This window comes from Anoplophora glabripennis, unplaced genomic scaffold, assembly GCF_000390285.2.
Source record: "Anoplophora glabripennis isolate ALB-LARVAE unplaced genomic scaffold, Agla_2.0 scaffold17, whole genome shotgun sequence".
Taxonomy (NCBI): Eukaryota; Metazoa; Arthropoda; class Insecta; order Coleoptera; family Cerambycidae; genus Anoplophora; species Anoplophora glabripennis.
The window spans coordinates 2,326,842-2,351,045 of NW_019416231.1; the positions used below are offsets into that span (position 1 = coordinate 2,326,842).

General features: G+C 34.2%; 1 protein-coding gene and 1 non-coding gene across 2 annotated transcripts in view; one reads left to right on the forward strand and one right to left on the reverse strand.

The window, feature by feature from the left end:
- Nucleotides 1-24,204, reverse strand: part of LOC108917899 (peripheral plasma membrane protein CASK) — a 257,836-nt gene that overhangs the window by 76,033 nt on the left and 157,599 nt on the right. The gene's annotated exons all lie outside the window — the stretch shown is intronic.
- Nucleotides 15,648-15,760, forward strand: Trnal-caa. The gene is made up of 2 exons: nucleotides 15,648-15,685; nucleotides 15,716-15,760. It is a non-coding gene; the product is annotated as a tRNA-Leu (tRNA).

The window sequence follows — 24,204 nt, forward strand, 5'->3', positions numbered from 1 at the left end:
ACAAATATTTTGCTTTTTTTTATTCCTATAGCATAACAAATAAAGGAGATATCGTCTCTTGAAGTTTCCATTTTAGTGAAAAAACAACCTGTCTCGAGCCCTTCGATCCTTTCCCTTTAAAAAAACGAAGGACTTAAAAGGTTTTATATGCAAAGATCTTACAGCTCTTGAAATTATCTTTGTAGAAAACTATAGCTTCAAAATTAACCGAGTTATGGTAAAAAAACCAATGACATTTTTTCGGAGCAAAATAGGCTTTCTCATTTTTGGAGCAAAATGTTAGGATTCAAGTGCGCGTCATCGTGTATAAAAGTTTACATGCAGCGTAGCAATTTTTTTTATGATTGATTATATTGAAAAATCGATTATGATAAAAATATTTTAAATTAATGTTTGTAACAGGGTAGTTTATAAGAGTTAAAAATGGCGAAAGTAAAATATTATTTCATAAACAATATAAGGGAATTTTTATTTTAAATTATTGCACAATTATAGCATTCCAAGATTTAAAACGTAATTTTTTATCATTTTTTTAGCACAGGGGTGATTTATTAGGGTTGAAAAGTGTTTTAAACCCTACCAATTCTTTCATGAGCAATGAGGGAATTTTTATTTTAAATAATTGCACCGTTAAAGCATTCCAAGCTTTTAAAAAGTAATTTTTTATCATTTTTGTCAATACAGAGGTGGTTTTTAGGGGTTGAAAGGGAAAAATTCCTTTATTAGCTATAAGGTAACTTTTATTTTAAATAATTGCACGATTTAATCATTCCAAATCTTTAAAAAGTAATTTTTTATTATTTTTTGCATAGGGGTAGATTTTAAGGGTTAAAGGGTCGAAAGGAACAAAAATGTTCCATGTTCGAGACCACATGGAACATTATTTAATCTTTGTGCTTGAAACTTGTATAGCTTTTAAATTACTCGCTCGTGCGCTAGCTCGTACTCAATAGTTATATTCGTTTAGTAAAACGTTGCTTTTTCTAAATTTGTGTAATATACTATTAACAACTGTGGAGAAACAAAAATCACAATAAAGTGATGTAATTCCCTCACAAGGCCCCGATATTTGGTGATAATGCATCGAATTATACTTTTCTCCACTAAGGGTACAGTTTTTAAGCCACTCTAGCTTAGGCTGTCATGAAACGTTAAAGTAACACTTGTATCGCTTACACTGAAATCGAACGAACATTTTCTACTGGAGATGAACTTCAGCGGAATTCTGAAAAACCGAACTTTAACCGAACAAAGTGAACTTTATCGCCATTTGCTGCCATTTAAGTGAAGTCATTACTCAGTAATCGCCATTCATCCATTACACTCAATCAGTATCGCGTCGCTAAACGTCGACCTTGACCTTGACCTACTTGCGCGCGGCTCCCGCCCAACTTCACACAACACGCCAACCGCGATCACCCATTCATACGAGAGTAGAGTGGCGTAACTCGCCAATTCCACCAAAGAAAAAAAAGACAACAAGATCACCTGGTGCTGATGGTGCAGATGGAAGTCCGGGCCGCCGTTGACGAACCGGAAGCGGAAGGGACTGTGCACGGGGCAGGTGGCGTGGAAGGGACTGTCCGCGGCCTGCCTCAGCGGGCCCCCCACGGGGGTGACGGGGTCCGAGGAGCGGCCGGGCCGCTCGCACCAGTGCGGAGGCCCCCCCGCCGCTCCGTAGAGCGAGTGCGGCTGAGGGGCCCATCCGCCGGCCCCGTAGGGATCCAGGACGCACGCACCTTGATCTTCGGCTGCTGGCACCCGCGACTCGAACCTCCGTCGGTCAATAAGAGCGCGGCAACGGCACACGTCTCTCGGCTACTGCAGGCGCGACCACCGTGTCAGAAGAGGTACACCACCACACTGCCGACGCGGCGGATGCTGCGGCCGACGGCGGTAGGCGCGCGCGCGACGCTACGGCGGCGCGCCCGTTGCCTGGCGACGTTCCACTCGGGCTGCGTCTCGAGTAACGGCGCCCATTCACGAGGGAGACGGCGCGATGTCGGCCCGTTTTTATTTCAAGGTCGAGGCGCGAAATTAAGACCTGTCTATGGCAGGGCTGGGACAATGGGCTGGAGATGCTCATCGAGGGGTGAGAGAAGTATGTAACGTAATTGTCTGAAATTGTTGACTAGTGTCTTGAGATACGACGATTTTATTAAATTCAAAGCGAGACATCCTAATGCTACCGCTCCGACATTTCAAACACAGCCGCACTGGGCAATCGCCCATAAATTTAAGTTGATGACAAATTGCCTAGCAGTGCAGTGCAGCAATGCGGAATTTGGTGTGAATCAGGTAATCGTTTAATTTGAAATATTTACAATTTATAATTTACATAAAGAAAAGGGCATAAATAATTAAAATATGTTATTGGCCAAATGAGCATATAATAGAAATTTTCTACACGTTATATACAAATTATTCTTCTAAATACGTGTCAATGTATAGCCCATAAAATAAAAGGAACTATCTAACAATGTTATTACTTATAAGAGTTTTACGGTGTCGATTTTAATTTCGTTCCGCCTCTGTTAGTTTTTTCGTATGTAAACATCCAACACCGCAAAAGCTCCTTCAGAGTCTAGAGGAGTTTGAGTACATCATTACTGCATTCGATTCTTAACCTAGTTTGAATTACAAAATCCGCCGACACTGATGTCGCTTATATTTTTGAGTAGGTATTTTTAATGACTGTATATTAAATAAGTACCTAGATAGTGGAATTGTATAAAATGAAGTCATAGGAAGAAAATCTATAATCGTGGTATAAGGAGCTTCTTTCCTTCCCTGCCTTCCCACACCGATAAAATCTGATCCATAACCAGCAACTAGTTTAGAGTGGGAGATAGACAGAATGAAAATTAGTTAAAAATAGTTTTGAGGTGTTATAATATTCATCATACTTTATGAGCTTGAAAATCACTCTCCCGTTTATTTAGATCCATCAAAGAACATTCGAAATGTCAGAAGTTAATAGATAAAAACGTTCCAATTGTAGCAGAGCAAAGTAAGTTTTCTTGTAAAGAACATCCACAAGCTAATCTACAGTTAGATCCAGTATGTTACGGAACAGAAGCAAAATGAATACATCAACATTAGGATCACAATGTTATCAATGGAATCACAATGAAGAGTACTTATTTCTTTTTACTTCATAATCAGTTCTGTTGTGGCTGTATCTCTAAATAATCTATTCGAGTAATGTTTCGCCTTAAGATACTCGAACACGAATATAATTTAACCACTTTTCCAAAATTCCAGATGATACAGAATTCGTATTAACAGTATATACAGAACAAGACGGTTATCGGTATCGATGTTCCTTAACAACAGCGATACTGAGGAACAAATATCCACCTTTTAAGATTTTTATTATGACAGTTGTAGCATTTACGATACAGATATCAACATCGATGGGCTCGTAAAGAAGGTAGCACCTTAAGAAAACCATATCCTCGGAGTGCCTTTGATAACTAGTCTAGATTGCACATCGATTAGACATCAGCTTGAGGTTCGATGGTAATGTCAGTTAATTTTGTTTTCGTGGGTCTTGGGAAGACAGAAAACAAAGCAGAGGTACTGGATTTACTATCTTTACTATGAACCAAACAACTATTAGCAACATCAATAATAATATAGAGAATGAAGTGCAAGATGAAAACTAAAGATAAAAAACGCAAACACTTTGAATTTATGTATATGGGCACTTTGGGTATTGCGCAAAAAGTGAAGAGAGGTAGCTGGATCATATTTATAGAATAAAGGAACAAACATGCGGAAAGGGGTTTCTATGTGGGAAGGAACGAAAAATCGGCAAGACCCACATAAAACTCGACTTTCCCCAGGTTATCCAAATAAATGTGTTGATCAGAAAATACGTTTTTTGTGTACTACTAACTTAAGTTAAACTTAACAACATCAGGCTTTTCTCTTTATTTCAAACATAGGTTTGTGACAAGAAACAAAAAAAAAACAAGAAATAAACTCCTGTTTTAAAAGGTATCAGCTATTTTTAAAAATTCGTTTTTGCATTATGATACTGATACTTGTCACAACCCCATTTATTTTATAAAAAATTATCTTGACCTGGTTTCATGTTTAATTTTCCATTAAATCTGTCACTAAACAACTTCAAATCGTGTACATAACAAAGACAGACATTATTTTTTAAACGAGATATTCCATAGGAGATGAAAATGGATTGAAAGCTTACAACCCATCAATAAATTGTCGACAGCTTTTTGCAAATACAAATCTATCAGTTTCAATTATGTTTAAATCATTTATATAAATGAATTTAACAATCGAACGAAGCTACCTACAGTTATCGAAATATTCATTACTCATGACAGGTTACATATCCAACATGTGCAAAATTAAAATATTTCAATTTTATGTGTACGGAACACTAAAAAATAAAAATTACATGAAATTCGTTCACAAGTTACTGAATTTAACATAACGCCGGCTTATTGTTGGTTTGCTCTATCCTATTTTTTCTAAATTGTCATTGTAGCACCATAAATAAGTTTTTTTTTTAATGAATGAAGACAGATCAAAATAATTCAAAATGATTTCTGAGCTAAAAAGGCAATTTGAAAAAAATGAAGGTAGAACAAACCAATCAGCGAAGATATACAGGGTGTGGGATGTATAGTCAATAAAAATTAATATACAGTCTCTCAAAAGGAAAAGCACTTGTGGTGCTTTCTTTATGATTCCCGCAGATGCAAGAAGCCGATGCTCATCGTCTTCATGTGTTCACAAACTCTTTCATTTGCAAAAAAGGACCGAAAATTAAAAAAAAAAGCGGGAATACTTGCATGTTGAATATTTTATATAAAAAACACATTATAATAACTATGACCAAACAACCTACACAGTCCACTTCATTTTAGCCCAGTCCATAAATTTGTTTAGTAAGTAAATAAATCCAAAGACGGCCTTTGAGCCCATTCATTACCCAATCCGTTGCGAGGGCTGTCTGTTTTATACGGCTTACAGCTACTAATAGCTTTTATAAATTAGGTAAAGGTTAGTTTACGGCCGCCTCGGTTTTTGTGATTACTCGGTAAGGGCATAGCTCATTTGGGCTCCGTCCGCGTTAGCCGTCTTGAATTTCGGCCTTCTTGCTTGCTTGCCGGAGTTAGACTGGAATCGCAACGTTTTTATTACGATTACGTCTTTGATGTGATATATCGGGGAACATGTACTGTTCGGTATGCAAAAAACATACACAGAATTGCATTAAAATAATAATTTATGGTGTATCTATATGCCGAACAAAATCGTGCTGCGGGTATGTGCAGCTATAAATATTGATTTATGGATATTAAAATATTAAATTTAGAATGATATAGGGTTCTATTTTGCATTAAGATTTGCATACAGAGACAAACTTGCGCCAGCAAAATATTCGTAATATATGTTACTTTCTTGATTCACTGAAATTTCATGTTTGAAATCGCCTAGATACCATTTTCAGATTCGAAAGTTTAGTGAAATTCGGATTTTGAAGCTTGGTGAGCAAACGTCGAAATTTTATAACAATAATCAGAAAATAAATATAACATTCGAAGCATTAAAGAAAGTGTGATCTAAAATATTAATGGTTTGTGGCATAACACAGGTTCTTATTTCATTAAAAAAATCAATGAAACTATTTAGGGCTTCTCAAAACATACGTACACAAAATATCGACACTATATGAATAGTTTTGAATAGATTGGTAAAAATTAAAAAAAAAATAGTAAGATTTAGTCATTGTTTTTTGCTATACCATACATACACAGAACAAATTATTCGAAGTGTTAATGCAACTTCTGTAGTCAAATTAATATATTTTATCCACAATCCCCTTATAATCGGACTTTTATCCACATATATGAACCGTCTAAAGTGATACTTTATCCACTAGTGGAATAAATTAACTTTATTTCACTAGTAGAATAATTAAAAAATAATAGTCCAAGCATTATAGAGAAATGCTTACAGAAATTATTACCTGGACAAAAAAAATATGACCGTATAGAAAATTAAATTTTAAATTGAGTTTCTTGTTCTTTAAACTCGATCCAAAATGGCGAACATAGTTAAAAAAAATTGCAAAGTTGCAAAAAACGGTTTTTCTAAAACAATTAAAAAAATATAGCACCGATTGAAAAATTTTAAATGAGAAAGTTGTAGGTTTTAAAAAGATCTATCGACTGATTTTTTGTAAGTATCGATTGCTTTGTTACTTTTCGAGATATATCGAAAAAACCGTTAAAAATCTTCTCTTTTCTCTTCTTCTACAACTCGTTTATATTTACGTGCCCATATTTGCTATTTACTGCAAGCATAGCCCGCGGCAAGTCAAAAAAGTATATTTTTGAAAAAATTAAAAATATTAATTATTTTTCGAGATATATCCATTTTTTGAAAAAAAGGCACTCTCGAAAATTGGCTAGATCTTCTTAGCGGATAGCCCTACAGTAACGATTTTCGGTTTATTTTCTTCGTAAAGAGTTATATTATCATGTTGTTAAAAAATGTTGACGATTTTATTAATTTGAAGGACCAAAAAATGACTGAAAAAGTTACACTTTTTTTGGGTATGTTTTTTGAAATAACTATTTCAATTTTTATTTTATGGAAATGACTTTTATAGAAAGAAACTGCTGACATTTTTTCACGAATTTAAAAAAAAAATTTTTTTCTACGACCTTCTGGAGCCGAGATAATTTTTTTATTTCAAAAAATATTTGAGGACGCAATTAACATTTTACAGCGATGCGCTTGATGGAGGTTAAAATTGATTACTTATATTTTCAAAAAAAAAAATAGGATATATTTACTTGATTATTAGTATTAGTAATTGAGTAATATACTGAAGCGTGCAAGCGCTGAGTGCGTCAGCTGGACCGGACGGAGAAGTAGGGGGAAGCGGGCGCGCTCGCTCTGAAAACTGATGACGTAGAGTCTAAATGGCTCGCGCTTGCAAAATCTTTGATATCTCGGCTTCTGGACCACGTACAAAAATTCTTTTGTACTTAATCTGGGGTAGCTAAACACGAATATTATAGTCATTTTCGCCTTAGAAGCAAAATAGTCCCGTAAATGTTTAGTTTTTATTTAACTTATATATTTTTCTAAATCTAAATATACACAAATATAGTCGAGGAATTTGTTCCAATGTCGCATACATTGAGTTTGATATTTTGGTTGCTTTTTGTTGTTCATACAATAAGAAACAACTTCCAACTTTTGTCAAACGGGACGGATATTACATATCGTCGACGAACTATCTCAATCAACAAACAAATTACTAAAATCACTAGCCGGCACAAACCGGCGTCTGATTTATTATGTATGCGAGGAGACCGAGAAGTACAAAAATGTTTATACAGCCATTCATGCGGCGCTCCAAAAACAGCCTTAAGGGAGGAAACCGAGCGGGTATTAGCCTCATTTGCATACATCAGCAAGTTAACGTGCATCAGGGACGATATCTGGTTACCAGTGTCTGAGGCGTAACGGCATTTTTCCGAAACACGGGCGTTTAATGTGGACGAACGTGGTCATAATTTTATTTGCTTTAAAATTTTGTGAAGGGTATATTACCTCTTCATCTCCATACTACACTCCACTTCAGTTATAGGTACCTAAATGAAGGAAAATATTAATAAATTTACTACAAGTAATATTTGGTTTTTAAAAATAATCGTGAAGGCTTCTAAAATAGCTTTAAATAAAAGCTGTACACCAAATGAAAACACTTCAGCGTTGCTTAAAGATTTTACGGTTTCTCGTTATTTTCAAAATATGATTGATGGCGTCAATAAAAAGGAAATACAGTTAATTTATTACCAACAAACTGTAACGGAATTACATCTTCGCATGATAGACCGTTCCGGTAACGATGCCATTAATTAATTAATAATGGCCATAAAAGCTAAATTAAACAAAACTTTCCTCCGCCCATATTTTTCAAAAGTGCAATTTCAGTAGGTCTAATTAATAATCTGTTCTGAGTTTGTTAAACTTTTAATTAAAACAGGCCGGATACGCATCTCTCGCGAAATTATCCGCGATGGTTATACAGATTAATATAAAGCTCAGCAAAAAGAAGATTTTTTTAAATTGAAGTAATATTTGTGAACTGAATAATGTAAAGGCGTACTTTGAGTAGGGTGGGCTTATACAACTAATGTTTTATTTATGTTTTCCATCTATCTACCAATTATCTTAGGGGCTGCTACGAAAAAAAGTCAAAATGAATTTTGAAATTTAATTAACATTGTCTGATTTACTTTTAAGATAAAACAGAAACTGGAATCAAAGGTACGAGTCTGCATTGAAAATTTAACTTCCTTGACGATTTCAGGTAAAATTTATTTACTTAAGTATTCAGACTACAGCTGGAGGTGTTGTTTTTTAAGGTTCAATTTTTTTTAAATTGATTTTAGAGAAATTGAATTTCCCATCCAAATGGTTTATTTAAAAAATTTTAAAGAAAAAATGTATGCAAAAAATCGTTAATAAACAATTTTAAAAAAGCAAAAAATAAGATTTTTTTATTTTTTTTTGTACTTTTTTTACTCTAATTTTTCCTTTAGTAGAAGTAGGCAAAAATAATTGCTGTACAAAAAAAATAGATGAGATTCCTTTCAAATTGATGCATTTTCAAAAGTTTTTGGACTAATACTGACTAAGTTATAACCGGTCAAACTTAAATATTCTTTAGATTTTCGTCGTTTTTAACATAATGATTATAATTCTTATTATTTTTACTTTACTTAATAAAAAATGATAAAAGTTTTATTTGTTAATAATAAATAAAGATTTTCACAACTTATATTTTGCTTTTTTTTTAAATTGTTTATTAACGATTTTTTACATAAAATGTTCCTTTTAAATTTTTTAAATAAGCCATTTTGATGGGAAATTCAATTCTCTAAATAATTTTTCCTTTGAACTATAGCGAAATTTTGCTTCGTTTTCGAGTTACAATTAAAAAATTGAAGGGGATACATTTTCACCCCTATCTCCAATTTCCACCCTCCAATTTAATAGCACTCCGCGGTTTTTCCATCTAAAATGACCCTTTGAACGATTCATGGAATAAAATTGCTTGAACGTCATAGTTCCTTTAACCCTGTTTCTTTTTTTTTGAGATAATCAATAGCCTACAATTTTAGACGATTCATCATACGACAGTAACCAGTTGTAGGCTATTAGTAAATTCAGTTAAATCATAAGTACAATAGAAAATTTTCACTTTGCATCTAACAAAGAAGTCTGTTAGTTTAGGTTTAAACAACCACAAGTTTAGGATCTTGTATTCACTAAAATCATTTTGATAAATACGTGGGAGGGCTGCCCTTACATTTATAATCAAGTTTCGTCACAGTTACAATGTTACGCTGTTTCATATTGAGTTGAATTTCAGTAACAAGTACCTTGAAAGTTAAAACAACGCACCTACAACAGAATATTATGTGATTTACATCAATAGAAGTTTGTTTCAATATTAATGAACTCCGACAAAACAAGTTTTTACATTATTTAGAATATTTTTCAAATAAAAAGTTTCCTGTAACCAAGGACGACCTGAGCGATATCTACGGTGAAGTTATGTAAAATGTTTGATGATTGGATATATGGGACGCGTTGTGCATCGAGTTGGGAAACTAGTTAACTCTGTGAATTTCAAATTTGAATTCTGGAAGAGAACTAGAGCACCAAACTTGATTTTGGTTTAAGGAAATTCTGTAGGACTTTCAAACTAAAAAATAGGTTGTGTGAAAAGCTTTTAGTTAAGACAGAACTAAAGCTATAGGAACAAACACTATCCAACATAAATTACAATGTTTCACAACAGATACTCAACTACAGGTCAATTTAATAAAGTTATAATAAAAAACAAATATAGTAATAGTGTTTACATTAGTTTTTCAAGTAGCAAAAATGGCTTATGCGTATAGCAACTCGGAGTTGATGGATATAGTTTTAATATTAATTAAAACCACAAATTACTACACCCTGTATTTAGATGTATGAATGAATTGATGCGGGATAATTTTCTAATTTGTTGTAGTGACAAGGAGTCGCAAATTACTTAGGTAACTGATCCTTTAACGGCATTTTCTGACACTAATAAACCATAATTTCACACGAAACCCAGTTTAATACATATCAGAGTATATTAACGCGGTTATCTTAAGTAGTTGGTGGATATTAAACGTGTATTTGAATTAAGACCTCGGTTTCCATTAAATTTCGAACGTCTAGACGCCATTACTATAAGTAATGTTTGCATTAAATATGACTTAACTAAAAGGCAAATAACCTCTTTATACAACACTATGTTAACATTAGCACAGGAAGTCGATGAATATGACAATACGGAAAGATAAATACGAGAGTTAGGATATGATATATTTCAGGGCAAAAGAAAGAAGAAACGGATTATCTCCTGAACGTCTTCTCACTATTTGAAAGTTTTAGTAAGCTGCTAGAATCAATATCCACAATCCTTTCGATTAGATAAGACCAGCAGTTAATGAATCCAAAGCAACATGCAAACCGCGAATGATAAGCACGAAATAAAAATTATTTGACGGAGATTCGATCCGTTTCGTAGACCAATAGTTTCGTAGCACGTGCTTGATCATTGATCTTGGACTTAACTCAAATACAATTTACAATTTCTGCATCAAGAAAAGGCGGTTTAAATGGTTATACCGCCTATCTTATGAAGATTAAAGTTAATTTTCGAACGTAGGCACCTCAAGCGGCTGGCAATCCCACTCAACGGTGGTCGGACAGCCATTATTTGGAAATGGTTTCGCTGTAGCACGTTCTAGGCCTCGTGTTTGATTAAGGTCCGCATTTAGCTAGACACCCCTAATAAGTTTCTGGAAGGCTGCGGATTATAGGGCTAATCAAGTTACCCATGGAAAGGCTAAATGATATATAGTGATAAATGATGGCCCGCGACGTTATCTTTAATACCCAACCTAGTGTATTAAATCGGTATAATGTAAAAAGGACTTTTTAGTGGAATGTAATCTGGAGCCGCACGCTTCAGCTTCAGCGTCGAAAAGTTACGGGGGCGAAGTTTTACAAGAGGGGTCGTAAGATGTTAGACGAGATTTAGACAGCAAAAAGTCTGAAGCGAACGAGGTTAATTAGGATAATTTAAAAAGGCTTCTTAAAACTGGGATTAGTGAAAAAGATGTAATAAAAAAACAGAAAAATTAAAGTAAGTAATAAAGACAATACAATACGTCATCGTCATTTCTCTGAAACGAAAGTTTTTTTTCGCATTATGACTGATAATACGCTATTTTACTAAATTCAAAACTGTCTGCTAAAGTGACATTTTACCACATGAAATGTCACTTTGCTTTAATAGTAATGTCACTGTTAATAAAAAATTGGAAATTTTTTCAATTCTACTTGTTCTTCCTGAAAACTATTGATTTTCTATCTGCATTCCTGAATGATCTTGAGGTGCCACAACTTCTTACTGATGAAATATACAGGGTGTTAATGTTATGTCAAAAAAGGAGCAAAAACTGAGTTAAATGATGTCCACAAACTTGTATCGGAAGTTAAAGGTCATAGAGAAAAAAAGCTAATTAAAAATGTGTTTAAAACTGTTTCGGAACTGCTGAAATACAAGTATTTTATCACGGCGAGTATTTACAACAAATTCTGTAACACTTTTTACCAGTTTATAGGTTTCTTATGAAGCCGGACTGTATTCGAAAGTCAGTTTGTAATACATTGTTGTAGTGACTGCTGTGCTGTTTTTCGATAGTATATTTAATAGCTCATATATGTTCATAATTTATGGCGAAGCAAATTTAGAACTGTTAAGTTGGACAAAAGACACTTCAAATTTCGAGCCCTGAGGATGGTGTAAATTAACACCGAAACGTTGGCAATGATTTAAAATATAGTGTTCTTTTATTTATTGACCTTTATCCCACTAAAACCTTGACTTGGATAACTAATCAAGATCGCTAAACAGTGGAAGCGTAACTTTATTTCATTATTTTCACACCTGGCCGGGGGTTGAAAAAAAAGTGATTATTATTATATACCTCAAACTAACTTATACAAAAAATTTAGGCAAGTTGACCAAAATTGCGATTTAATTGGACTAAATCGAGACTTAATTTATAAGTTTGAGTTTTCCTTTTGATCTCGCTCTTTGAGTTCGGCACCGAGTTCCAGCGGGGAAATAATAGGAAAAGAAAATATACTACCAAGAGGGGACAAAAAGGGTTCTCTGCCGGTCGAATTAAATATTATTGTTCCCGAAATTGAATTGTGAGTTCTTGTAGGCGACAAAGTTATGTCTTGGGCCCGAGTGGCTGGGCTAAAGAAATAATGGCGCTCTCCAAAGAGACTGCAGGTGACGCGGGCGAGACACGCACCGATGTCGCGCTTCGACGAGTAAGAAAGTTTCGGACAAAGTTCCAGGACGGAGCGTCTTGGGATTTGTCCGGGGTCTTCGGGGGATGGACTCCTTATTCGGCTTGAGCGAAGCGATGGTGTTAATTGTATTTTAGAATGTTGTCTTGGATAATTTATCCAAAGAATGGAGCTAGGTTAGAGATCTAACAATAATCGGAAAAATTAGGACACTGTTTTTTTCTGACGCAAAAAGTTTGAAAAAAAAACAAAAATTAATGAAATTAAAAAAAATCTCGAATTACATTGATGTAAATATTTGCGTACTTTTCACTTATTTTTTACAAAATTATTAAACATGGAAACTAATTTTTAGGAAGTTTACTAAAAAAATTATAAATGATTTCACTGAAAANATTAAAAACTCATTTACATACCTCTCTGAGTTTTACCCTGAGGATATAAAAAGACGGTTTAACATAAATGAAACTGAAATGGACTATAAATATGTGGGATACGTTTAACTTTGCTCTATATGATGTTATTTTAAAGAGAAAATTAGAAAATATAATTCGCATAATTTTAGAAATTTGCACAGCATTTTCAATACCTGATAAAACTAAAATTCATATAAAAAGCGTTCTTCAAAAGCAAAGAGTTAGGATATTGCACTGTCAAAAAATCGGTGTGAGTGATCATTTTACTCATTTGTGATTATATTCAAACTAAAACTGAGCACTTTCACTCAACTATAGGTACCCCTTAAATAAATTCTTCACGCAAACTCGTATTTTGCGCATTTGTACCTAAATCAGAGTAAATGTCCTCAGTACCGAGTGATCCCACCCTTTTTCATATCCAGATGCATTGTCTTTGTCTGTTCCCATCGTCCCGTTAGGTTATCTCGTGATCGTGGCGTGGTGGATGTCAGTATGGCGTATGGTGTGCTTTGGAGTCGGACAAGTATCGGTTTATCTGGTTCTTCTAGTGGAAATTTTATATAAATGCAGTGATTTAATTACATTAATTAAAGACAATAAGATTAAATCTCGATTAATATTTGGTTAAATAAACGGATAATTAATTTGTTATCTATAATTACTGTTTAGAGCGTATGAAAATATGTTTTTTTATATATATCCGCGGTTGTCATGAACAAAAAAATGAGTTGTTGAAATTGAACAAAATTACCTACGTTAAGAGAAAGTCAACGACAAGTGTTTTTTCCTCGCTGTTTCTGTTGTTCAAAAGAACCCGCTCCCGCTTTTCGCTGTTTCGCTGTTTATGCTGCATCGGAAGATCCACTATACTGCATCCGCTAGATTGGTGAAGGAGGATCGCTTCCATCTATACCGCACAATTACTTATATGTAACGTACAATATACATTAAGGCAATTTATTTATCCGGTCAGTGAACCAATCAATTTCTACATTATTGTCTTTAAAACAAATCTGTGTTGAAACCACCATGACTGTTTGGTAGTTTATGACAATGTTATTATTTAAATTAAAATTTCAAAAAAAATAAAGTGGTGCAAAACCACTCCAAACGTTAATAATATGGAAGCATTTATTAAGAAAATTGTACACATTAGTAGACCTAATTTTATAAGTAACATGGCTTTTATCCAAAAATAATATAAATTTAATAAATTACAAAAAGTTTTTACAAAATACGGATTTTCATCTCTTAACTTCAAGGGTTAATATATACTATTAAAAAAAGTAGATTTGAGACATTATTCTTACAATATTTCTCCTTGAACTTGAAAGTGCATCATTTGCAGAACACGCTGTATACCGTCTAATTAATTTCAACACTGTATATCCTAATTAATCATTTCTGAGTGATTTATTTTTGCACTCAATATTTAGTTAATTAAAACCCAAGTATAAGTAAAAAATGACAATTGATAATTAGCAGTAACTCAGATTTGAGTAAAACTCACTCATTTCTGATGCAATAGTTTCACTCAGTTGTACTCATACTAATAGAGTCAACATTTCAGTCAATCGGATGTGGACAGAAATTGATACATTGAGTAAAATTGAGTGAAATTTGAGTGAAATTTTTGTACGGTGTAGGTATTCTTCATATTATTTTTAAAATATATAACGTCTGTGGTATATTCTGTAGGTACATCCATTCGACTCGAAGGGCAAATTTCTTTCGTGAAACTTCACAAAGTGGCATTACCAAAGCAAAACCGACTCAATTCATATCGCGTGGAAAAGGGACATGGAATATACCCACGTATGTTACCCCGAAGTCAATTTAAAATCGAGAAACTTTTCAGGGTGCGTCTTATCGGGCACTACATGTCTCCCCCAACGTGATTACCTCCGACAGAGTTGGCATATCTTTTTATTCCCAACGTAAGATGAAGTCGACTGTAGGCATACGGACGAGGGGTGAAACGCGTTTAAATATTTAAAGGTGGTAGGGTAGCCGCAGCCAATTTCAAGAATAGAAAGTTTATGTAAAAGTGCCTAAGAAAGTTTTAATGAATAGGGTGTGTTAGCGTTTTCTAAAAAGCCTGTTTTTTATGTTTAATTATTTCGGTTATTTAAATCACATATGGTCATAGAATATTCGCATAGAATTTCCTTCAATATATATTTTATAAAGCCATAAAATAATTAAAAAAAGAATACTGGTGGCAAAGGTTAAAGTTTGTCGACGTGGAAATGGATCTTATTTGTGGAACAACGCTAATTATTTTTTAGCATTAACCATAAAGAAGTTAAAAAAAAAGTTATAAACATTTTTATCGTCTGTTAAAATTAAGGCAGTCAAACTTCTAACACCCAGTAGTACAGACTGTCTTTTAGTGCTAAAATTAGGACATACAAAATAATAATTACGTTGCTGTTTTTTTTTTAATTAATTCTAACTAATCTATACATCATAAACTACCTGACTTGATAATAATGTTATAAATAGATCGAAGTGCACATTGTATTTAAGCATCGTTATTCAAATATTTTTTACTGCATTTTATGCAAATAAAAACACAAAAAAGAACACTACAAATCAATAGGTAGTAACAGTAATCCAGAGTAGAATGGTTGCCTGAAAACCACTAAAATAAGACTAAGAAATATGTGAAAATTATGTCATTTCAGGTATGGGTTATTAAAATATTGTAATGTATTTATTTGCGAAATGTGTAGAATTAAAAAAGTGTCGAAGAGAAAAATAGACACAGCTAACGTATAGAGAGAACGATAACAACATGTCAGGATGGCCGAGCGGTCTAAGGCGCCAGACTCAAGGTTTCCTTGCCTACAAAGTAGGTTCGAGCGTTCTGGTCCACTCTGTGGGCGTGGGTTCGAATCCCACTTCTGACATACTTTTTTTTTAATTTATTTTTCTGATTTATTGCTTAACAGTGTTCAAAATGTATGTTTTTTTAATTTTGTATGATTTAAATATATTATCCTCCAGAATTTTCGTATTTGTCTGCGTATTTTGTCAAAGAAAACATGTAAAATTTGACTAAACCAACCCTCTTGTGGTTTCTATTATTATTTTTGATTAACCAAAAATTTCTTTGCCACAAAATACCCAAAAAAATCTGATTTAGGCACAACTCAAATTTAAATTGATTTATATAAATATTTATTGGTAACAAAGTTGTGCAAGTGACTGCGACTGGTATAACAAAATGAACTATTGAGTTGCAGTCGTGTATAGGCAATTCATAAAGTATCTTCCGTGGATTCAAACAATCGTTACAAGCGTTTGGCATTAGTGAACTTGATAGATTATTATTTAGCATTTGGCGAACATCGTAATCAGAGTAGGTCATATTGTGGTTTACAAACTATTAGCGAATCCTGGATATCCTTGGAACTTGGAACAAGATAAGGGAATGGGAATTCTTATAGGTGGAATCATTAAACAAGAAGTGCAGTACTTCGTATAATCTCGACTATCCGGATAATAATAATGATGATATGTTTTTTAAATATATGCAAACACAATTTAGATAACGTGTAGAAAAATAAAAAAAAATATTTCTTTTTGGTAGTTTCTACAATAAATTGACCACGTACATTTACATTGAGACTTATCCACAGTTAACTTTTCAATTAAAATACTTTCTTCTTTCAAAAAATAATAATTCTGGTAGAATGAAATTAAAAATAAGGAATAAAATATTCTAAACTGTTTATAAAACTGTTGGGAACTCATTTATTTTCTTCAAAGGGTACAGCATAACGACGCGGTAACAAAACCGCCTCCTCGTCCCATAAAAATCATTTTATTCAGTTTGCCTTCAGGGTAAAAATGCTCAGTGACCTACGCTACGCTACGAGATGAAGGAGGTAAACCTCACGGAATTTTCAGGATAACCTCACGACCTCCGCGCTGAAATAGAATCCTGTTATCGCCTACGGAATCATCTGATGCCTCTAAAGAGGATTCGATCATTTTAATCTGAAACTCGGATAAAGTTGATGCTGTTTCCTGCACCACTCGATCGGAGAAATAAAATTTGTATTATGACGAAGTGTTTTTCGGGCATTGGATATCATGTTTTATTGTACCTTAGTCATAAGTATAACTGATAACTGATAATAAAACCAAATAATAATAATAATAATACTGATATTTTATCTGCTTATCTTAACATCGTTCAAAATAATTTGTGTAAAATGTAAAACATTGTCTTTTATGTCGTACTGACGACTATTTCAAACAATCATAGTCTCTTCTGTACTTTAAAAAACGAACCTACTCTTTATTAATCTTTTTCTACCTATTTTAAAGCATTTTTTCTCAAAAAAAAAAACATGGATAACCACATAAAATTCACCAAAGACTTTAGATATAACGTGAATCGTTTTAGTTCCAATTCAGTCGTTGTTAAATTATTTTGAAATATGGTTGTCTGCTTAAACGAAAAACAGAGAATTGGAATTTTTTAATTGTGATTGGATGCGGAGATAAAATCCGTAGTCAACAGCAGGTACGTGACTTATTTCACCATAAGCATCCAGATCAGAGAACTAGTCGAGCTACAATAAGTAAAGTATCCAAAAAGTTTGATGAAACCGGAAGCATAAACGATTTACCTGAATGAAGCGAAAATGACTGTCAAAATGTGATGCTCGCCGTTACTGAATATCCTCACTCATCCATTAGATCTATCTCAGCCAACTTCAACTTGTCGAAGCCCCTCAGTTCACAGAACTGTGAAGTTTCAAAAGTGGCATCCTTACAAAGTTAACGTCTTACAAGAACTATGGGCAGCTGACAAAGATAGAAGATTACAGTTTTGCGAGGAAATTAGAAATTTATTTGAACGACAACTCAACTTAAAAAATCACATAATTTTCACTGACGAAGTAACTTTTTGCTTAAACGGACCGTGAACAGGCAAAATACTAGAGTTTGGAGACCAGAAAATCCGCATTGGATCTAAGAAAAACATACACAACGTCCGGAAAAAGTGAATGTTTGGGCTGGAATAGTAGGAAATCGCATACTGGGAGCTTATTTCTTTGGGGGCAATTTGACAGGCGACATTTATTTGGATTTTTTTGAGTATTCAGCTGATTCCAGCCCTGGAATTAATTTTTCCTAATCCTAATGAGCAAGATATTGCTGCTGGTGATGTCTGGTCCCAACAAGATGGTGCCCCTCCACATTTTCGCCTCGAAGTAAAAAATTACCTTAATGAAGTTTTCCCAAATCGATGGATAGGCACAAGAGGGCCGCTGAGTGGCCACCACGCTCCCCTGACTTAACCCCACTAGATTTATTTTGTGGGGTTATCTAAAAAGCAAAGTGTATGTGATCAGACCAGACACTACCGAAGGATTGCAAAATCGTATCAAAGAAGTTCGAAACATAACACCAAATTTAATTGATAACTTTGAGCACCGAATTGGCATTGTGGAATGGGGGTCACTTTGAACATTTGCTGTAATAAACAAAGTAGTACCTATTAAACTATTGTTTTCATTTAATCCTTCCATTTTTTAAAGACTATGACAAAAAGTAGGTATAACCTTATATCGCTGAATTTGTCTTTAGAAGGGCTATATACAGGGTGTTCCTAAATAAGTGTCGCAACGGGAAACTGTAAATTTCTCTTGAAAAAAGAAACTATCTTCTTCTCTTCCATTTTTCTCTCCTGGCTCTCGTTTTCGAAATACACGGTGGCAAAACTTTCATTTTTTTTTTTAATTTTTTGCCAATATCTTAGGAACCGTTTGAACTACAGGACTGAGTTTTTGTACACGCATTACCACTATTAATAGCTACTTTTTCGCACCCTTCTCGAATTCATTGAACGTGCCAGTGGTGGAGATTTTAAGGTATCGTAAGGGTTTCCCCCTAACTTTTACGCCACTGGAAAAATTGACATTTGACAGCAAATTCTAAAGCAGCAATGAATTTTACACAAAATAAGATGGTTTATTGCTCTAAAGTCAATCGTTTTCAAGAAAAATGACTTTTTATGAACAAAAACAAACATTTTGCTAACGTTTCCAAAATATTTTGCAATGCAAAAGATAGGTAGTAATAACTAACAATTTTAACGAAATTTAACAACATTTGCAACAAGTAGCTATTAATAGTGGTAATGTGTGTACAAAAACTCAGTCCTGCAGTTCAAACGGTTCCTAAGTTTTGACACCGTGTATCTCGAAAACGAAAGCCCGGAGAGAAAAATGGAAGGGGATAAAACTGTTTCTCTTTTCAAGGGAAATTTACAGTTTCCCGTTGCGACACTTATTTAGGAACACCCTGTATATTAAATACAAAATATAGAGCGTCCTATTAAAAAAAAATGTAATGTTGTAGGTCTGTCAAACATGGCTCAAAAACATTGCAGAAAAGTGATAATTTCTATTTACTAATTGACCAGTTTCAGCGATTTTTTTAAATTTCAACTGGAAAAAAATATGAATTTTCTTCCATCATTTTCGGACGCCGTGTATATCATTGATTTTCAATTCTAGTTTTGCAGTATGACTGCGGTATGTTTTGATGCATATCCGACAAACATTCATTTGTTTGTCGATCACTAACATATTGGGAGTAACGATTTTTTTCAAATTATACTTTCAAAGCTTGCATACCGCGCTTTGTGTTATTTTATGAATTATTCATGGACTTTGTAATCTGTGTATAATATGGAAATTAATTCAGGATGGCTACACGTTAAACCTCAAACCTGCAGCAATGGTAAATACATTTATAGGGAGCCTCAAATAAATAATTACTTAAAACCACAAGAAAACAAGTGACTCGGATGGTTTTCTAGTGTCAACCTGTAAATGAAGGGGTACAAGAATAATTGATTGGATCGCTTTTAACAATTAAAAAAATTTATGGTTGAAACATTTTCAATGATAGTTTCTGAGAGTCCCAAGAACATAAAGTAGCGCGGCTTCCATCTGTGGAATTAACTACTTTATTTTACGTGAAAAGTGAAATCAAACAACTTTAATTTTAAAGCGCGATTTAAAATGAACACGTCTATCAATTGCCAGGCATCGTTCAAACCAAGCAAAAGATAAAAACGCGTCATTTAACAAGTCGTGCTCTAAGGATGTCTCGATGTTCTATTTTAGATTACAATATCGTTCGTGGCGAATCTAACAAGTGTCTGTAAAATTCCGGGATAGTTTTTTTTTTCTCCTACTTCGACACAAACGCCGTCGAGAAGGTTATAAGTCACAATCCCCGTCGGTTCGCCCACGTATATGACACTCGCATTTTTAATAGCGGGGGCGGCTGTGTAAAAACCTACCATTATGCATTCATTGCGAAAATCGATAGTCGTTCCGTGGCACATTTATCACTTTTCCTGCTACAAATAGGTAGTCCCAACGCGATTCGTCCCTGTGAAGTGTTGTATCTTTGTAAAGAACTCTGATTAATTTTCTGCATAATTTCGCGTCATCCCCATTCGGTTTACGCGCAGATTAAATCCGGATTATGACAAATTTGACTGTCTGAGCGAGAACCAGCCTAATTTATCTCAGTCTTTCAATGACAGGGTGTGTGGGACACCCTGTATAAACCCACGCAAAAGGGCGAGCCAGTAACAATATAGAAAATAATAACAAAACAAAATAAGATATTGACGTTATGTAACGAAAGAACAATTAAATTTTAACAAAAGTAAAGTAAGTATGTCTTTTCGTTAACGTTGTGTTCCTCAATTCAATATAATTATTTATTTTTTGCTCACTAATTTGCGAATAACTTGATAACAAAGAAGAAAAGATATCGAACACTTTTTGGTCAAAATGTAGCTATTTTTATGCTCTTCAAACTATAGTCTGTTTAGAAATGAAAGAGAGTAATAAAAATTATGTATGCAAATCGTAAATAAATGTAGTACTGGTGCTTATATTCAATAATTTTATATTATGTTTTATCGGTATAGATGAGGTGTACTTTTAAAAAAACTTTGTGTGACCGGGTTGTACTAAATTGTAGCAGGTAGCTAAAATTTAATCCCCGACAATCCGTCTTTGTCTATGCCGCTTCAATTTCTTGGTCCATTTCTCTTATAAGTAAACAATATAAATACAGCATTTCAAAACATGAGGCTACTTTAAGCATCATAACCGGGTTAAGAGGGTTTTTAGTAATTCAAATAAAATTATTCAATATTATTATCAAAATATTTATTTAAATTTAATGAATAGACTTTTATTCCACACAAAAATATATGTATTTTGAAAATTCAAATTATGGTGAGTAAATGTAGTGATGTATAAATGTACAATAAAGAAAATAAAAAAGTAGATATATTAAAATTCATCCTCTGAATATTCTGATGAATTATCTTCGTCTCCTAGATTGATAACGATAGGTTCCACAGTAACGTCAATTAAATTATCGAGTTCCCACTTTTCCACGATGTCGTCAACACTGTTGGTAGGATTTTGGTGTTTCAATGCATTAAATACATTTAATATAATAATCTTCTCATTCTGAGACAGCGCGCACATCTTTTCACGCGTTTAGCAGGTACGTAATCTGATAAGCTCAACATTTTACCCAAACAATATTATATCCACTGGCACAATAGTCACTAAACACAAGTCGAATTTTACTCTACTGCACTAGCACGTCTTCGTATATTCAGCTCTAAGACTGGATTGATCTGTCACAATACACTGGTTACTGCCCTATGATGTATCCAGTAAAATATACTAATGTACACCCATTACCTGTTAGCATTAGTGTTACCCGATAATTACCTGAAACGAAATATTACCACGCCCATGGCCGGTTCTTATCTCGGGGTTTTATTACTCTCTTTCATTTCCAAACAGACTATAACCTATAAAATGTTTTATCCTTTTATTTCACTTTTTTAAGAAAACTTGAAACAACCTAAACTCGGATAAATAGCACCAATAAATAAAAATTTTTTGTGATAAATTCATTTATGTAAAGAAAACTATAGCACTGCATTTAATTTCTTTTGAAATAACGCCATCTATTGGTTTCCATATTGAGGTAAATGACATTAGGCATTCACCACGAGATCAAGCATGAAAAGACCTTTCCAACGAGGTATAAAACTATGGGCTTTTGACGACTTAATCTTTAAAAAAATGCATTTTTCTAATCAGATATTAGGGGCTTCCCCCACCCTTTCTGTCGAGACATAGAACAAAGTGTCAATAACAAAAGTTATGCGCAATGAATCCAGCTATCCATATTTGTACTATTTAATATACCTGAATAGGAAAAATTTCTGACAAAAATTCAACTCTATGTTTCGGTATGTAGATTGCGCCCCCTAGCGGCCGAGCTACGAACTTGAAAACTATTTCCAGCGATTACTTTTGGTCGATTTATTGATCAAATTTTTTTCCCGAAGTTCTAAGGCCTATACTTTCATTAATATCGTACCTGGCCGACCTTAATGGGACATCCTGTATATTACTTGAGATCACAGTAGAAGCATTACTTTTGTATCCTAAAAAAAATGAATGTTGTTTAACTAAAATGCTTGGTAGATTGTATCTTATGAATTAATTTAAAAAAGTTCTTATAATATTAAAATAATTAATGAAAAGTATAGTTTATTTCAAACTGCAGAACTGTTAAACTTTAATCGCTGTAATTTTGGAAATGCAGCATTTGCGAGCAGATGTTTATGGATACTTTTTTTCGTAAACCTACCTACGAATAAGCCATGCCATTGCTGCTTAAAGTAAGACGAAAATTTAGTCTCGACTCCATGTGAATTCCAGACAATTATTGCTGAAACAACGCAATCACACGCCGCGCGCACCCGAAAATTTCAGACCTGAAAATATTCCAAACACCTGGTTCTAACTGCCGGATTGTATGTTGATTGTGCCATACGAGAGAACACAATGGCAATAATGTTAATGTCATGGGGTTCCTCGGTCCTCGCGACGGTCTTCTGGATCAAATCCTACCCCGGTAGAGCAAGTGGGAGTGCGAGTGTAAGTGGACGGGAGGAATTTCATGTATTTTCCCCTATTAAGCCGTTATATCGCACAAATGGAGTAAGAGTAACTGCGGGTGTCGAAGAGACTCCTCAGTAAAAAATAAAATGTGTCTCAATAGAAATTAATTCAGTATAACTTTTTTACTTGGTAAAATTTAAGAATGCCCTCGTAAAAGCGGATAAAGAACACCAGGTATAGGTTTCCACATTCCGCGTAATGGATCCGCCGAACACAAAAGTGTGTCTTTAATCAGCGATGAAAGAGACGAAAATTCCCGATTGCCGCAATATAACAATCCGGGATTATATTTTATGCTGATGGGAATGTATTCAAGTCTGGTAAATGGGTCGCGGGGCACTAGTCCACTGGGTCAGTGGGTCTCGGCGGCAATGCACGGTGCACATGCTCCCTGGGGGGCGGTTCCCCAATAAAGAATTGATAGAGTTTCGGGTAGGAAGTCTGCTCCCGCCACCGTTCACGGAAGCGATTACTTGCGCTTTGAGGTTGCGGTGTTTATTGCGACGAGATGATTTGTCGAAGCTACGGGGTGTATCAGAAGATAAAATAAATGAGACCATTTTATTTGGCAGCGATTTCATGGAAAAGTTACAGCGCTGTATAATAGCCTCCTAGAATTTGTTTCCGGTATTAATGTATGGAAAAATTCATAGATGGCGGCATTGCCGGAGATATTTCTACAGTTTTCCTCCCCGTCGAATTATGGACTATTTAATTTAACATGATTTAACATACAATTAGATATTGAGATTAAACACACGAAAATCTATATGTAGAAATTATATTAAACTCTTTTGTATACCTTAAACGTATGTGCCTTTCCTTTAACACATCTGCAGTTCTGTAAAAAATAGATATTTTTTTTGTAAAATATTTAATATATATGCTAGACACATAAGTCTCTCAACAAAAGCAAAGCAAGAAGAGACCTGACGCCCGACCCAAGTTCAATTTTCTGCTTATGGACTCGGTATAACCCTTGTGAGGTATTTGATAAAGGGAGTGTAATAATAAATTGTCCAAACCGCGATGTTCCCCCAAAGAAATACACGTGTTGAAGCAATTTTTTGTTTTTTTTTTATGGACGGAAAATATACGAGAATCGTGTAGACTAGAATATGTATCCAAACTCATTCAGACCTTCTAGAAAGTGCTTCACTATTACATTTCTTGCATTGAGCTGTCAGAACTGAGCCGTGGGACATAGGCGTACGCATTATTTATTAAAATGCAACAAATTACATTGTCTACAATACACCACCATAAACGTCAAGGGATAGATATTAAATACGCAACATACGCACGATAAC